We start from the raw sequence: 18,899 nt of genomic DNA on the forward strand, positions 1-18,899 counted from the left end.
AAAAAACACAACCTGGGACTAATTATACGATTATCCTTCCTTTAGCTTTGATTTTTTCCTGTTGTGATAACCTTGAGGTGAACACCATAGAGGGGCCCAGGGAATCCCCAAAACCATGAGATTCTTTTCACAACCAATCACTTCAGCTACAAAAAGAACAAACAAGCTTCAGGACTGGGTCATTAATGGATAATGATCAGAAGAAGCAATTTTCATCCAATATACTGCCATCTCTTCCACTCACTATGAAAACAGTGTTTGTCCCAATATTAGTTGCACTTCACAGTGTTACAAAAAAAATAACCAACCTATGAAATTTCACACAACATGGCACAGGGCTCCTTTGCTGTATGTAAGACATACTATGAACAGAGAATATAATTCATATTTGTTATGCCCAGATTTCAAGATCCCCAAAGAACCACCAGGGAGCACCAAATTCGATGCAAAAGCACAGAGCCTTTATTCAAGCCTGGGCTTGGTCCCTTTGCCTCCTTTACTGGCGCAGCAGCAGGATGCGAGAGAGCCCCGAGTCCCAAGAGAACAAAGAATTTTTAGGGCTTGGTGTTGGGGGGTGGGGGCACACCCAGATTACTGATTTGGCCGATTCCGGTTGACTGAGTGAGGGCCGGGGGCTAGTGACGCAAGGGCAGGGTGCAGCGAGGGTCTGGTTACACAAAGACGGGGGAGGGGGGGGGGGTGGTCAGCATACTTTTGGCCTTGGGTTTGTTTTCCTTGCATTCCCATTGGCTGAGATAAGGGCAGGCTGAGTAACTGATACATTCTGTGGCTTTTTCTTGGAAGAGGAGTTAGGGACACAGCTATCAGTCCCATTCTGTCCTTTCAATGGCTTGTCGTCACTGTGAACTCTCAGGTGCCTAATAAGGTGGGATTTTTGGCTAAAAGACTTCCCACATTCAGTACACTCATATGGCTTCTCTCCAGTGTGAACTCTGAGGTGGGCAGTGAGGTTAGATCTTACACGAAATGACACCCCACATTCTCTACACTTATAGGGCTTTTCTCCAGTGTGAACTCTGAGGTGTCTAATGCGGTGAGCCCTTTGACGAAATGACACCCCACATTCTATACACTTATAGGGCTTTTCTCCAGCGTGAACTCTCTGGTGTTGTTTGAGGGTGGAGTTACCATTGAAGGACTTTCCACAATCAGAGCATTCATATTGCTTGTTGCCACTGTGAACTCTCAGGTGCTTTGTAAAGTTGGATTTTTGGCTAAAAGACTTCCCACATGCCAGACACTCATATGGCTTCTCTGCAGTGTGAACTCTCTGGTGTCTAATGAGTGCAGGTCTTTCTCTGAAGAACTTCCCACATTCACTACATTCATACTGCTTTTCTCCAGTGTGAACTCTCTTATGTCAAATGACATTCAAGTTTTGTCTAAAAACTTTCCTACATTTGTTAAACTCATAAATCAGTTCTCCAGAAAATAAACCCTGATGTTGAACAACTTTCAGGTTGTGTTTGGCAGCGTTTTCACATTCACCCCACTGGTGGTGGCTATTTCCATGAAGAAATTGCTGTGAAATCTCACTGCCACAGTGTAGCTCTTCAGTGTTGAAAGTGGCCTGGTGCCGGAGAAGCTCTGAGTTGTACTGCAAGTCTTCCCCAACCTCCGTGCTGGTGGAAGGCACCAACGATAATAAATTGGACCTACTCACTGAGGAAGCCCTGTCCATAGCTTGTTTCCAGGGCTCTTCTCCACATTCATTCCTCTGTTGTTGGTGAAGATTTGCACTGAAACAGAAGTCTCCAACACATGGGTCACTACAGAAGAAGGCTTTCTGCTCAAAGTCTGCTGCATGTGACCCACTCAGGTGCAAAATACCTTTTAACACGGAGAAACACCGCTTACACAGAGGGATCTTCTGGGTGGCTGTAGCTGTCTTAGAAGCCCTGACCTGTGACTCTCCTTTTATAGATACACTCTGAGCAGAACAGGCCTCATCACCATCGATTTTATGCAACAACCTGAAAAGTGAGACAGGGTAAAGAAATGAATGTTGAATGTGGTGACAGGAAGTCCCATTACCAAAGTGTATTACACATCACATGCTGTTTCCATTCAATTGTCTGAAAATAAGAGATGTGTAGGAAGGATTGATAGGAGGCTCTTGAGACTTCCTGGGCTAATGAAGATCACAAAATAGGGAGGCCTCACTAGAAATAAGACACAAACATGGCAAGCACCACATGGATGAGAATATGGATTTCCAGCTAATACTTCTACTAACAGCATTCGGCACGGCTTGTCAGCTGGGGACAGGGACAAACTGTACAAGAATTGGTCAGTTCTTACTCCAAGTAAAATTCAATAAAGGCATAGCTGGTTTGAGGACTAATTAGCACATATGTGAACCTCATAACACACATGCAAGTCAATGTTGCAGACTATGGCAGAGGCACCAATGCAGAGGAACAGGTGATGAAGAGGTGAGCAGTCAGCTCTGGGCCAGAGCAACACAGCTTGCTCTAGTATTCAGGGAAGAGAATATGATAAACAATTGATTTAAGGTCTCACAAGAACAGCCTATGGTCCATTTAAGTAAAGACTCTAACATGGCACAGGTCACCACAAAGTATCTTCACCTAGAGAAAGAAGGCAGAAGCTGAAGCCATGCATGTAGACACTGTCAGCCTCCCATGAAGAGCAAGTGCAAACTGGGATGCCTTCAGCTCACTGCAAGATTCCGGACTCTCTGTTTCCAGTGCTTTTTGAGGTAACCGGTTAGCGGGATGTTCGTGGAGTCCTTTGCTCAGGACTCTCCATCCAGCTCATCCCTGGCAGCCACAGCACATTTGACAAGACAGTGGGGAAATTTAGTAGAAACCATATTCTTGCTATGGGAGAGAGAAAGCTATGCCTGAGGAATAAAGGGAGAGGGCATCACCTCAGGACACTTGGGAGAACATCAAGGTCTTACCTACAGATGACACAAGTGCAAACACTTCCAGAATCACATCACAGTACAGAAGTCTCTGAGCCTCATCAAGGAGCCCCCACTCCTCCTGAGAGAAGACAATGGCCACGTCCTCAAAGTTCATATTCTGTCATAATGGGAACAGAACAGCCCAAGATCAGATTCACTCCTATGACTGTAAGTCTTCCATGCTCCCGACCCTCCACATCCATCTGCTCTGTCCACTCCTCACATCAGAGAAAATACCAGGCCATCATCCCATGAAAGCCACTGTCTTCTTATATTCCTACTGACATTTTGTCTTCCCACTATATTAAAGGCATTTGAGCAGATAAAAGATACCTGAGCTCTGGCCCTTCCATGCACTCTACACTGAATTTTATCAACAGAGTGCGTCAAAACCATAGGTTAAGCAGGGGTGGGCAAACTTTTTGACTCGAGGGCCACAATGGGTTCTTAAACTGGACCGGAGGGCCGGAACAAAAGCATGCATGGAGTGTTTGTGTGAACTAATATAAATTCAAAGTAAACATCATTACATAAAAGGGTACGGTCTTTTTTTTTTTTTTTAGTTTTATTCATTTCAAACGGGCCGGATCTGGCCCGCGGGCCGTAGTTTGCCCACGGCTGGGTTAAAGAGAGATGCTGGCCATAACAATAGTGTGAGTGATTGGATACTGGTCTTGTCAGGCAATACCCTCAGATTATTTCTCAAAGACACCAAATACATGGCATCACACTTCACCCTCTTGACTCCAATCGCAAGGTGCTGAGACCATAGCTTTGCACTGCCTGTTGCACAGAGTTCTTTGAACAACACTTCTCTCACACAGCTTCATTCCCAGAAGCACAACTGCAAAGGTAATGAAAATTTGCTGTGGCAAGGACAAATTGTTTCCTAATCACTTCCCCCCACCCAAAATTATAGTCCACCATGTCCATAATGTCTTACCCCTTACCCTTCTCCCTTACCCATTCCAGTGGAGATTTTGAAGCCTGGGTAACACTGATGCATGCTATCTCACACCTATTAACCAGGGTGTCATCCCCAACAACAAAAAGCAGGTGGTCAGTTAAATGGCACCTAAGCTCTGTACCTTGAATGTAACACCAAAACACCCCTCCTTAGATGCAATTACCCTAAAATCCACCTTATTGGATCATCCAGACACCACCAGAAATAGACTCTCCATCATTCACTCTTCTGTCAGTATCAGGGTGCTGTGGCCATCAATTCACATTCCCTCTTCAAGTGCATATCACTCTTTTCCACACCTGGCTCACACCTGCACTCCCTCAGCCCCAGCCCCCATAGTCCTCTCCTTGGCCTCTGAGTGATTACTTAGCATGTGTTGTCCAGAGAATGCTTGCCAACATCTCTTACTTAACGACCAACTCAAGTCCCAGCCCCGATGGCCCTCTGCATCATGCCCATTGATTCTCACAGATGAGCACTCAAGCCTCTAAACTAATCCACAAGACTGACTGCAAATTCCCACAGCCAGACCACACCAAGGGTCATAAAAAATCCTGGTGAGTGTTTAGAGAAGTTAATGTGTACCAGCCCTAGTCTCATCTTGTTTTGAGTAATTCTTTAGCCTCCAGTTAATCTTAAGTCCAATCATCATTTAAAGGCCTTGACCACTGCAAAATGATTACCTCTCCCCAAACTCTACATGACAACTTCTCTCCCTCTGCTGTGTTGTGACACCCACCTTCTACAGTGGCCAGAGCAGGAAAGCCAGTTCTCAGCCTCACACTGTCTTTCTGAGCTACTACTACCATTACCAACCTCACCATGATTCGTTGTATTAAAGTGATCTACAGCCCTGGCTCATGTGTGTCAGTTGGTTGAGTAGAGACCTATGCACTGGTGAGGTCATATCCTGGGTTGTATACATTTAAAAAACATACCTGCTGGTTTTTGAATCAGCTCACTCTTCACTCAAAGCCTTTTCACATTCTGGAAATTATGCCCTGGAGAAGAGGTTGTCAACCTTTCGGACCTCACGGAGCACCAGTGATCCGTGGTCCACCAGTTGATGACCGCTGCTCCAAAAGTTTCCTTAAACCAGCGGTCGCCAACCTTTCAGACCTCACGTAGCTCTAGTCGTCCACGGACAACTGGTTGGCAAGCACTGCCCTGGATGACCTCCCAATCATCACACTGGTTGCCACGAAGAAGGTTCACCTGTCGAAGCCCTACTCCTGGCCTTAGGATTCTGGGCTTTCTTTCTGTTCAAAGTACCCAGGTCCAGGGGCTACAAGAGGGGCTGGACAGTGCCAGGACAACACTCTGGCAGAGGCCACAAGAGTGTGAGGCCCTGAAATAATATTCATGAACCGGTACACCTAATTCATTCTGTATTTGCAGGAATTTGTGGAAAGAAAATGGTCTGTTGAGAGCCTGTCAACCACCAGGATCTATGGGCTCAGACTGCTCAATACCCTTGCCCAGACCAGAGGCCAGGTGCCCTCCAGATGCCTGTATTACCTCAGGGCTCAGTCCTCAGGGGTCACTCTTGCCAGTTACCTTATCATTTACAGGACTTCCCCTTCCTGTCCACAGCTGCTGTCCTCTGTCTTCTAGTCTGTTCTTCCTCTGAGTAATGTTAGGAAAAGTTAGAACCCTGCCTCAGACAATGTCCCTCTTCTTTTCACAACCATCTATGGCCCCAGCGTTCTGAGATTGAAAGTAAAACTCCTCATGCAAAACCACACATCATCTCTTTGTTGCCTTTACTCCCACAACAGGCCCAGGTTTCCGAATCCTCCAGTCTTAGCCGCAACACCGTGTCCTTACAAGGTGGCATTGCAGCCTGTGGCCCTCTTTCCCCATCACACCTGTGTCACCCAGGAGAGACTCACCGTTCTGGATGCGGCTTCCTGGGCTGCAGTAACTGAGAGGTGCCAGTCCCCAAGGCTAGAGGGTTAAATGCGGTCAGGCTGAGATAAAGCTTAAGCAGAGAGGAGTTTGGGAGGCACGGAGTTCCCAATCCTGGCCTGTTGGTGGTCAACAAGCCTCAGACACACCCTGCACAGCAAGGACGCTGCCTCCTAGGCCTCTTCCTACTCAAAACCAGTGGGCTGAAGCCTGTGAGTCCTTAAACAAACTGAAGAGGCCAAATGCCCGCCAGGAGGAGAAAGGTGGAAGTCCTGCCCTAACCAGATTTCACTGACACCAAAAGTGCTCTGTAGCTCCGCCCATGTCGGCGCATTTCTTCCTGGGTAATGTAGTTTTCCCAAATGCCAAGGGGAGTACTAGCATCCCAGCCAATGACATTGGTGAATAAAGGTGATGTGGCTCAGCAAGTGGCCCCGGGGAAAGACAAGATGGGACTAGAGGCCTGGTTAGCTGGAACAGAGGGGCAGATCTCCCAGGAGAGGGTTGTGGGGAGGACTGGGAGAGATCCCCCAAGGAATATATGCGCAGGCGAAAATGGGAGACATCTGTAATACTATCAATGATAAAAAATACATTTTATTTTAAATAATATAGCCCAGCTGCTATGGCTCAATGGTTGAGCACTGACCTATGATCCATGAGGTCACGGTTCTATTCTTGGTCAGGGAACATACATGGGTTATAGGTTCAATTCTCAGTTGGGTGGGTGTGGGGATGGGAGTGGGGGCCTGCAGGAGGCAGCAAATCAGTGATCCTCTCTCATCATTGATGTATTTATCTCTCCCTCTCCCTTCCTCTTTCTAAAATCAATAAAAATATATTTTTAAAAGTATATACATATATGCATAGTCCATGGACATAGACAATAATGTGGTGAGGGCCTAGAAATGGTGGGGGCAGGATAAAAGGAAGCAAAGGAGGATGAGGATGGACTAAATTCGGACTATTTGTTATGGAGTCAACAATAACAACAATGGTTTGCCCACATGGCATGGCTCAGTGGTTGGGCGTGGACCCAAGAACCAAGGTATCTCTAGTTTGATTCCAGGACAGGGCACATGACCAGGTTGGGAGCCCCATCCCTGTAGGGGGCACGCATGAGGCAACGGATCAATGATTGTCTCTCATCACTGATGTTTCTCCATCTCCCTCTCTCTCTAAAAAATCGAATAGTGTTAAGATTGATTTGAGTCGCTGTAACCGGTTTGGCTCAGTGGATAGAGTGTCAGCCTGTGTACTGAAGGGACCTGGGTTCAATTCCTGTCAAGGGCATGTGCCTTGGTTGCCAGCACATCCCCAGTGGGGGGTGTGCAGGAGGAAGCTGATCGATGTTTCTCTCTCACTGATGTTTCTAACTCTCTATCCCTCTCCCTTCCTGTCTGTAAAATAATCAATAAAATATATATTTTTTTAAAATAGATTGATTTGAGTCAACAACACCGAGGTGAATGAGGGCCATCATGTTTTCTCCCAAGTCCTCGAAACAAAATAATGCCTTGGTCTCTCTTTATAGAAGATGTCCAGGCATAACTGTGTTCAGAAATAGGAAGCATCCTGCAGTGGGTCTGCCTCAGCTTGGTCTGTAGAGTTTGAGTTCATTATTTCATGTTAGAAAAGATTTCACAACCTGAGTTCAGAAGATTTTGAGGGTACATTAATTAAAGCTGGGGATAATAAAAAAAAGGAAGGCCTTATGATAGAACAAGCCACAGCACAGAGACTAGGTGTGGCTCCTTTGCCACTCTAGGAACATAGTGGGAAATAAAAGAATAATCTCTGTGTTTTTTGAACTTAAAACTGTAAGCCCATTAGTGCCCCACCCTGGGTATGAGTTACAGGTGGGTTTATTTCACATGTGACGGTTTCACAGCTTTATCTCCATGTCAGGGCTCACCAAATAGCACACATGAGAAAGGTGTACTTTGTTGCATGTCAGTTCTCATTTTCTGGGGGGTGGAGGGGGGAACACCCTTGCCTCAGTGACAGCAAATGTTGGCAAGTAGTGAAGACTATTGCCATTGGAATCAACAGGAATGCTGACTGGTTAAAAAAGACACATCCTGGGACTGAATATAGCATTATGCTTCCTCTAGATTTGAGGTCTTGCCTGTTGAGCAATAACCTTGAGGTGAACACCATAGAGGGACTGGGGGAATCCACAAAACCATTAGACTATTTTCTCTGCCAGTGACTTCAGCTACAGGAAATAGCAATGGAGGTCCTCAGAATGTCCTCAAATATCACACAAACCACAGGCCTTGGAGTAATTTTGTATTTATGTCCAGAAGAGACACTTTTCATCTAGTTTAACTGCAGTGTCTCCCATGACTATGCAAACAGTGTTTATGTCCCAAGTAGAGGCCCATCGCAGGAAGATTCCTGCAAGAATAGGGCTTCCTGCGGCTGGAACGAAGCAGAGAAGGGAGCAAAACCCACTGAGGCAGGTTTCCCCTCCCGCTCCCAGCCGCTTTGGCTGCGTTTCCCCTCCTGCTCCCAGCTGCTCCAGCTGGGTTTCCCCTCCCGCTCCCAGCTGCTCAGGCTGGCTTTCCCCTCCTGCTCCCAGCCTCTGTGGCTGTGTTTCCCCTCCCTCCTCCTGCCTCCACAGCCGTGGCTCCGTTCCTGTCTCCGCCTCCTCTACTTTGCTCCCTTCTGTAGCACTTCACTTCCATGTTGTCTTCAGTCTTTGCTACCAGCCGGTATATGCAAATTAACCGCCATCTTGGTTGGAGTAATTTGCATATAGCCACTCTGTTTGGCTGGTGGGTGTGGCTTAAGGCATAGAGAAAGTACAGCAATTTGCATGTTTGTCTTTTATTAGTGTAGATACTAATTCCCCCTCAGAGTCTTACAACAATTGACACCAGCCTATGAAATCTCATACATCATGACACATGGCCTCATTACAGTACGTGGACAGCAGTTCCCCTAAACATTGCTGACACTTAATTAATAAATACTGTGAACAGAGAATATAATTCATATTGTTCACAGAGCACAATAAACACTGCCTATTCAGGGTGTCCAATGACCTCTATGATAAAAGAGGCACCAGACACCAAATTAGAACCACAAAGTCATGCATACTTTCTCTCAAGGCCTTGGTCAGCAATACAAAATCAGCTAAAATTGAACAAAGAGTGATTTTCTGCCATCAAGTGGTGCCTTCAAAAGCACAGAAAGTTTGGGACCCACCATATCTGTTCACCTGTCCATGCTAATAGATCACTACTTTCCTTTCAATCATCCCAGGGAAAGAAATACAACCAACAAAATTAAAGGTACCAAAGAAAAAACACCTTTACGTAAAGATCATAAACCAGAGCAAAGAACAGCAAGAGGTTTTCAGGATGGTGAATTGGAACCTGAAACAATTCCCCACAGCATAAAGTGAGTACCACAATGTCCCTGAAGAGGTAGCACTTCTTAGCTGAGGCAGGGGACTTTTGACAAAACCTGGGTCATATAAATTCTCTAGTCAGACAGAAAGAAATGAAGATCCAGCCAGAAGCTAGGAATAATCATGATATTCTCAAGCACGACCCCAGAGTCTGCAGAGGCTGTGAGTGATGCACACTCTAAAGGTGAGCCAGGTGGTAGGGGTGAAATAGTTTCCCCACAAATACTTGCAGTGACATCAATTAGGTAGTAGGACTGACTGGCTTAGCAGGTGTGATGCAGTTCCTGAAAACCTCAATTGTACCTGAAACTTATAAGGAATCTAGCAGAGTGTATGTTCTGATAAAAGGGATTCCTGTTCAGGTAAATGCGTGTAAAGTTTCTCCATTGGTATTGTTATTCTGAGTGAGAAAGATAAAAAATTCCCTGCACATTTAAAGCTTTTCTCCAGTGTGTACTCTCAAGTGTTGAAGGAGGAAAGATTTGTAGCGAAAAGATTTCCCACATTCAATACACTCACGAGGTGCTTTTCCGGTGTGAATTCTGTGGTGTCGAATGAAGGTAGAGCTTCTGCTAAAGGACGTCGCACAATCACTACACTCATATGGCTTTTCTCCAGTGTGAACTCTCTGATGTTTATTGAGAGTAGAGATTTGCCTGAATGACTTCCCACAATCACTACACTCATATGGATTTTCTCCAGTGTGACCACTCTGATGTTTATTGAGAGCAGAGGTTTCCCTGAATGACCTCCCACATTCGCTACACTCATACGGTTTTTCTCCAGTGTCAACTCTCCGATGTATATTGAGATTAGAGATTTGCCTGAAGGACTTCCCACAGTCACTACACTCATACGGCTTTTCGCCAGTGTGAACTCTTTGATGTTTATTGAGATTAGAGATTTGACTGAAGGACTTCCCACAGTCACTACAGTCATATGGCATTTCACTAATGTGAACTCTCTGGTGCACTGTGAGATTGGACTTTTGCCTAAATGATTTTTCACAATCATGACACTCATATGCCTTTTCTCCAGTGTGAACTCTCTGGTGTACAGTGAGGATAGACCTATTACTGAAGGACTTCCCACAATCACTACACTCATATGGCCTTTCTCCAGTGTGAACTTTCTGATGTTTATTGAGAGCAGAGGTTTGCCTGAATGACCTCCCACATTTGCTACACTCATAAGGTTTTTCTCCAGTGTGAACTCTGTGGTGCATAATAAGGTAAGAGCTTTGACTGAAGCCTTTCCCACAATCACTACATTTATGAGGCTTTTCTCCAGTGTGAACTCTCTTGTGTCTAAAAAGGTGGTAACTGCGCCTAAATGATTTTCCACATTCACTACATTTGTAAGGTTTTTCTCCAGTGTGAACTCTGTGATGTTCATTGACGGAAGACCTTTGATGGAAGGACTTCCCATGATCAGTACACTGATAGGACTTTTCTCCAGTGTGAACTCTCCTATGTCTATTGAGGTTAAAGATACATCTGAAAACTTTCCCACATGTATTGCACTCATATTTCACTTCTCCAGAGCAGACGCCCTGATGTTGAACAAGGTTCTGGGTGTGGCTGGCAGCATTTTCACATTTATTGCATTGGTGATGCCTGTTTCTATTGAGTAATTCCTGTGAAATCTCACTGCCACTGTGTGGCTCCTCAGTGCTGAGAGTGGCCTGGTTCTGGAGAAGTTCTGAGATGGCTGGGAAGTCTTCCCCAACCTCCCTACTGGTTGAAGGCAGCCCTGGTAAGTAGAAGCTGACCCTGGTCACAAATGAGGCCCTGTCCACAGCTCCTTTCCAGGGCTTCTCTCCACTGGCTTCCCTCTGTTGCTGGTGAGGGTTTGCACTGAAACAGAAGTTTCTCACACATGCATCACTGAAGAAGCCTTTCTGCTCAGTCTGCTGCTTGTGACTTCGTCAGATGCAGAATATCTTTGAACACTGAGAAACACCACTAACAAAGATGGGTCCTCTGGGTTGCTGGAGCTGTCTTCGAAGCCCTGACCTATGACTCCCGTTGTACAGATACATTCTGCTCAGAACAGGCCTCCACACCGTCCAATTTATGCCAACAACCTGAAAACAGAAAAACAGTGCCAAAATGAATGTCTACTGTGGTGACAGGGAGAAGTGCCTTTACAAAAGTGTTGCACTTAAGACGTTGATTCCATGTAATTGTCTGGCAGTAACATATCTGTAGGAATAATATATAAGATGCTGCTGTGAAGTTCTGTGCTACTGAAGATCATGAAACGGGGAAGATCCCAAACAAAATATAAACAAACATGGCAAGCACCCCATGAAATAGAAGCTGGATCGTCTGCTCATTCTTCTGCTAAAAGTGTTCAGCTGGGCTAGTCTGCTGGTGACATAGGCAAGCTGTGCAGAAGGTTGCTTACATCTTATTTCAGGTAAAATTCAAGAAATGAGGAGGTTGTGTTGACGACTACGTAAGCACGTGTGTGCACCTCATAACACATGTACAGGTTAACATTTGAGAATACTGCAGACAGAGCCTTCCAAGTACACAGGGGATGCAAAAAGGCCACAGAGGTAAAGGTAGCTAAAAGCCAGGAAGTCACAGATCAAAAGAGAAGTCAGAAAAGTGTCAAACATGGGAGTGAAAAGGTAGAAATGAGCTGCTGCCAGTGGCACTTGAACCTAAACTCTGTTGCACATGAGCAGGTTCCTGGTATTGTCTAAACACAGCCCTTAGGACAAAGCTCTCCCAGGTGCACCTCAACCTGGCTCGACTGCCTCTTAGAATAGATCATTGGCTCTCAACCTGTGGGTCGGGACCCCTTTGGCAGTTGAATGACCCTTTCCCAGGGGTCACCTAAGACCATCCTGCATATCAGATATTTACATTACGATTTATAACAGTAGCAACATTACACTTATGAAGTAGCAACGAAAATGATTTTATGGTTGGGTTACAACATGAGGAACTGTATTTAAAAGGCCAGAAGGTTGAGAACCACTGTCTTAGATCATCCTGCAAGTTCACCCTGTGGGGGAAAAAAACACATGCAAAAACTTGGGTTCTCTTTGCACCTTCTACTGTACAAGCACATAAAACACAAATATTCTGACTTTTACTGAAAGACAACAGAGGTGAGCAGCCAGCACTGTCTCTGATCAACACAGCATGTAATAGTATCCAGGTAACAGAGTATTACAAACAATGGAAGGAATGTCTTACAAGAACTGCCCGTGGTTCATTTAGGTAAAGACCATAACCTGGCATAGTCACAAACAGCCTTTAGCTGAGGAAGGGGTCAGAAGTGGCAGCCATGCATGTGGACATAGTCCCCCTCACAGGAAAAGAAAGTTCGAGGTGGGACCCATTAAGGATTCTGCAACAATCCTGATTCCCGAATACTTCCTGCACTATTTGAGGCAATGGATTTGAGGGTTATTCATGGAGTCCTTTGCTCAGGGATCTCCACAAACCACAAGTCAGCACTGGAAGGCACAGCACATTTACAGGACAGCTGGGGAAACTAGTCCATGGTCTGGCTGTGGGAGAGAGAAAGCTACATTTGGAAAACAAAGGAAGAGAGGACATCACCTCAGGACACTAGGAGAGATGTGAAGGTCTTACCTACAGATGATACCAGTTCAAACACTTCCAGCATCACATCGCAGTACAGAAGTCTATGAGCCTCATTAAGGAGCCCCCACTCCTCCTGAGAGAAGGCGATGGCCACGTGTTCAAAGTTCATATCCTGTCATAATGAATACAGTTCAGTCCATGATCCGCTTCTCTCCTGGGCTTTAATTTCATCATACTTCCCACTCTCCATATCCATCTGCTCCCTCAACACCTGACATCAGAAAAGATACCAGGCATGGGTCCCATCAAAGTCACTCTTTCCTTACATTCCTACTGATACAGTGTTTTCCCACAACAATAAGGGCAGATGTCCGTATAGATGATACCTTTGCTCTGGGACTCACATGGAGGCCACACTGTTCCTTGTCAACACAGTGGGTGTCATGAACATAGGGTGGGGAGAGATGTTGTCCATAAGGAGACTGTGAGTGATTTGACACTGTTTCTGTTAGGCAATAGCCTTGTCGTCACCCTCCCCATTCTAATTTCAAACCCAGAAAATTATGGCATCAGACTTCAACCTTTTGAACCCAATCCCAGGGTGCTGAGGCCATCACTTTGCACTACCTGCTGCACATAAGTCTTTGAACCACACCTCTCACACAGCTTCATTCCCAGAGGCACAACGTGAAACGTTACACAAATTGGCCATGACGAGCACAGTTTGTTTTCTTTTTTTAAAAAAAATATATTTTATTGATTTTTTACAGAGAGGAAGGAAGAGAGATAGAGAGTTAGAAACAATATCGATGAGAGAGAAACATCGATCAGCTGCCTCCTGCACATCTCCTACTGGGGATGTGCCCGCAACCCAGGTACATGCCCTTGACCGGAATCGAACCCGGGACCCTTCAGTCCGCAGGCCGACGCTCTATCCACTGAGCCAAACCGGTTTCGGCCACAGTTTGTTTTCTATTTATCTTATTTTCCAAGTGTTGAATTCATCACCTCTGTAATTTATTTCTCTCTCACCCTTCTCCAAGCTAGTGGATATTTGCAAGCCCAGATGACACTGATGTATGCTACCTCATTCCTATTGATCACTGTAAAAGACCTCAACAACAACAGGCAGGTGTGCACATAAATTTCTCCTAAAATATGAACCAGGAATATACCACCAGAACACACCCTCTTTTCAGGAATTTTTTTTTTAATTAAATCTTTATTGTTCAGATTATTACATTTGTTCCTCTTTTTTCCCCCCATAACTCCCCTCCTTCCAGCTCCCACCCCACCCTCCACCCTCACTCCCCACCCACTGTGTTCATCCATAGGTGCATGATTTTTGTCCAGTCACTTCCCGCATCTCCCACACCCCTTTTTCCCCCAAGAAAAGTCAGTCTATTCCCTTTCTATGTCCCTGATTCTATTATAATCACCAGTTCATTCTGTACATCAGGTTATTTATTCACTTGATTCTTAGATTCATTTGTTGATAGATGCATGTTTGTTGTTCATAATTTGTATCTTTACCTTTTTCTTCTTCTTCCTCTTCTTAAAGGATACCTTTCAGCATTTCATATAATACTGGTTTGGCGGTGATGAACTCCTTTAGCTTTTCCTTATCTGTGAAGCTCTTTATCTGACCTTCAATTCTGAATGATAGCTTTGCTGGATAAAGTAATCTTGGTTGTAGGTTCTTGGTATTCAGCACTTTGAATATTTCTTGCCATTCCCTTCTGGCCTGCAAAGTTTCTGTTGAGAAATCAGCTGACAGTCGTATGGGTATTCCCTTGTAGGTAATTGAGCCTCTTTCTCTTGCTGCTTTTAAGATTTTCTCTTTGTCTTTTGCTCTTGGCATTTTAATGATGATGTGTCTTGGTGTGGTCCTCTTTGGATTCCTTTTGTTTGGGGTTCTCTGCGCTTCTTGGACCTGTAAGTCCGTTTCTTTCACCAGGTGGGGGAAGTTTTCTGCCATTATTTCTTGAAATAGGTTTTCAATATCTTGCTGTCTCTCATCTTCTGGCACTCCAATGACTCTGATATTAGACCGCTTAAAGCTGTCCCAGAGGCTCCTTACACTATCTTCACACTTTCGGATTCTTTTTTCATTTTGCTTTTCCAATTGGGTGTTTTTTGTCGAATCTTTGGTTTGATTATTGTACTCCTCTGGTCTGCTATTGGGTATAATATTCTTTATTTCAGTCCGTGTATGCTTACTTTCTAATTTCTTTATCGTAGCATCGAGGGTCTCATTAGTTTTCGTGAGGCTCTGCACAAATTTATGGCAAGCCCTCAAAATTGCGATTCTTAGCTCCATATCCTCCATTTCTGTCATGTTTTTTTGTCTCTGCATCTTTTATGCTTTCTTGGTGCACCCCCTTGTGGTCTCTGTGCGCAGTCTTGTTCTAGCCAAGCCTTAATTGTTGTAGTTAACACTAGAGGGATTTGACCCCCAGGCCGACTGGCTATAGGAATCAGCTGTATGGAAAACGTCTGCCTTCTGGGGAGGCGCTAATCCAGCCTTTGCCTGAGGCGATCGGCAAATGGCTGTGCGCAGGCTTTGGGCGGGGCGGGATCAACAGGGCGGGCGGAGGGAGCAGTTATGGCCACACTCAGTCCCGTTCCCAGAGGCTCTGCTTCTCAGAACCCCAGCAGCCGCTGCAAACCTCGGAGAGAAAGCTGCCCTCAGGTCCCAACTGATGCCGGATAATCCCGCTTCTCCCGTTTGAGTCTGGGTCCCTAGAGACTCGCCCGGATCTGGAGCCCAGAGTCTGAGACTCACTCCCGACAGAAAACGACAACCGCGCCCTCAGCCACCAGCCCGCTTTGCGCGTGCACCTCGGTACCTTTGTATTTTCCACACTGCGCCGCCTCTGAGCCTCGATTTGCTGTTCTCTTTCCTTCTAGTTGTAGAGTCTCTCTTCAGCCAGCCTTCCTGTGGTTCTGGGTGATGTCCGTTCAGTCTTTTAGTTGTATTTTTGAAATGGTTGTTTGCGGCAGCGGTCTCCGGTGTTTACCTACGCCGCCATCTTGGTCTCCCCCTCTTTTCAGGAATTGATCCAAAATTCATCATATCATATTATCCAGACGTCACCAGAAATGGTCTCAAACTTCATTCCCTCTTATGTCAATGTTAGGTACCTACATGCATGAATGCACAGGCCCTCTCCAAGGGCACACTCTTTCTCACACACCTCTCTCACACCTGCACTCCCACACCCACAGCCTCCATAGTCATATCCTTGACTTCCTACTCATTACTCAGCATGTGTGATGTAGTCACTGCTTGGCAAATCCAAACAGGATTAAGTTCTATAACAACTCTGAGAATCCACACTCATTGACGCAGCCTTGAGTCCTGCTATGAAGGCTTCCTTCCCTGATTGTGTTTTCCTTCAACCTCATCTATTGAGAACCACATCAGGTCTCATATATCCAGACTCCACCTCCACTGGTGCTGCACATTATCTCCCTTCTCCAATCACAGCCTTCAACATTCAAGTCCCATCACCTAAGGCCCTCTAGCCCTGCCCAGTGAGTCTCACAGATGACCACTCATGCCCCTAAGCAAATCAACCAGACTGAGTACAACACCCCAGACAAAGCTCAATCAAAATCTTGGTGTGCCCTAGCCAGTTTGGCTCAGTGAATAGAAAGTTGGCCTGCGGACTAAAGGGTCACAGGTTCAATTCTGGCCAAGGGCACATGCCTGGATTGCAGGCTCGATCCCCCCCCCCCCCAATTAGGGGTTGTGCAGGAGGCAGCCAATCAATGATTCTCATCGTTGATGTTTCTATCTCTCTAGCTTTCTCCCTTCCTCTCTGAAATCAATAAAAATATATATTTTTAAAATCCTGGTGTGTGTTTAACCAGTAAATATGCAACAGCTGAAGTCTCATCTTGTTTAAATTGCTCTTTGGTCTTCAATTAAAAAAAAAATAGATGACCTACAACTCCACCCTGGTACCTACATTCCCCATACCATTTTTTAAAAATATATATTCTATTGACTTTTTACAGAGAGGAAGGGAGAGGGATAGAGAGTTAGGAACATTGATGAGAGAGAAACATCAATCAGCTGCCTCCTGCACACCCCCAACTAGGGATGTGACCGCAACCAAGGTACATGCCCTTGACCAGAATCTAACCTGGGGCCCTTCACTCTGCAGGCTGAGGTTCTATCCACTGATCCAAACTGGTTAGGGCCCAATACCTTTTAAATAAATTTTCATCCTGAACTGTTTGTCAGAGTTTCAGACACTCATGAACTGCTCTCTGAAATATCCTAAACCCTAAAAGGTAAAAAAGAAAAGTTTTGGTATTCACAATGAACATCACACTTCCTACTATGAATATCTACCCGCATCTCAGTTGATGCTTCCATACCTCCAGTTGCCAAATGCAAACGTTCATGCCATCCCTGACTCTTATCTTCCACTCATCCTCAAAATTAGAAAAGCCAGGTGGCCACACACAAAACACTGATCCAGAATCCAACTGCTTATTTCACCTCCACAGACACCATCATGGGCCAGTTACCTTCACACTCACCCAGACTATCACAGCTGCTTCCTTCCTCGTCTTTCCACCACACCCCTCATACCCTATAGTTCATTATGCTTCAATCAAGGGGGTGTAATGAGATCTGGGCCAGATCACCTGCCTCCACTGCTCCAAATCTCCCATTGCTCCCATCACCTGCAGAACAGACTCCCAAGTTGTCACAAAGCTCCTCTAGACCTGACTCCTATCCATTTTACCACTTCCCTTTCTTTTAAATAAAAAAGGATACTATAAAGTCCCTCCACAAACCCAGTCTTTATTCCAAGCCTTTGCATATTCTAGAACATATGCCTGGGAGGACTTCTCATATCCCATTCCACTGGTTGCCAAAACCAGAAACTACTCATATATTCAAACACAGGACTTAGAATTCTGGGCTTGGTGTCTCTTCAAGGTCTCCACCTCCAATGGCTGGGAGAGTGGCTGGACAGTCCCAGAAGCCATAAGAGTGGGAAGCCCTGAAATAAGCTCCACAAACGAGTCCCCCTAAGTGGTTCTGCATGGGCAGGAATCTGTGGAAACTAAAGGTCTGTTGAGAGCCAGGCAACCACCACCAGGATCCATGAATTGGGCTGCCCAGCCCCAGGGTCAGGTGACTTTGAGATGCCGGCATTACCTCAGGGCTCGGTCCTCAGTGCACACTCTTGCTAGGTTGCTATATTTTACAGGACTTCACCTTCCTGTCCCGAACTGCTGTCCTCTCTCCTCTAGTCAGTTCTTCCTCTGAGCAGTTTTTAGAAAAGTTTAGAACCCTCTCTCACACAATGGCCCTCATTTGTTCACAGCCATCAATGGCAGCAGCTTCCTCTAAATGAAGGAAAAACTCCTCACGCAAAACTCTGCTTCACATTCTTTGTTGCCTTTTGACATTAAACAGACCTGGTGTCTGGAATCCTCCCAGGTGAGCCACCCCACCATGTCCTTACTGGCTGGCATTGCAGTCTGTCACCCTCTTTCACCGTGTCACACCGTGCGTCACCCAGCTGAGACTCACTCTTCCGGAAACGGTGACCTAGACTGCAGGACCTGACAGGCTCCCTCACCAAGCCTGGAGCTCATATGGCGTGAGGCTGAGTGGAACTCTGTAAGCAGAGAGGAGTCTGGGAAGCAAGGAGGCTTCAGTTGCACCAGTGGCTGCTCAGCAAGCTTCAGACACACCTTGCAGAGCGGGGACACTGCCTCTGATGCCTCAATGTAGTTTAAACCCCCAGTGCTGGAGCCTCTGGCTATGGTAACAGAATAAAGAGGTCAAAGGGACCACCGGGAGAAAGACCCCGGAAGTCACAGCCAAGCGATGAGCACTGCATAATGTGCCTCTCCTGGGCTTTCATTGGCTAAACCAGCCATCATTAGGCGCATTGCCTGTTGGGTAATGTACTTTTGCAGGCCCAACAGGTGGCATTAGGATCCTAATTACTCGCTGACCATTGCAATATTGGCTATGGGGCACCTGATCCGCGCTGGGAAATGACAACCTTAGGTTTTAATGGCTGGTTGCAGGTTTCTAGGGAGTGTTGTCTG

The 18,899-nt window shown here is 45.8% G+C and overlaps 1 pseudogene; it reads right to left on the bottom strand.

The window, feature by feature from the left end:
- Positions 1–635: 635 nt before the first annotated feature.
- On the bottom strand, positions 636–12,981 carry LOC138998612 (zinc finger protein 135-like; annotated as a pseudogene).
- Between the last annotated feature and the right edge of the window lie 5,918 nt (positions 12,982–18,899).

Source organism: Myotis yumanensis, unplaced genomic scaffold (genome assembly GCF_028538775.1).
Source record: "Myotis yumanensis isolate MYYU_CA2020_CCGP unplaced genomic scaffold, mMyoYum1.0.hap1 SCAF_20, whole genome shotgun sequence".
NCBI classification, from domain to species: Eukaryota; Metazoa; Chordata; class Mammalia; order Chiroptera; family Vespertilionidae; genus Myotis; species Myotis yumanensis.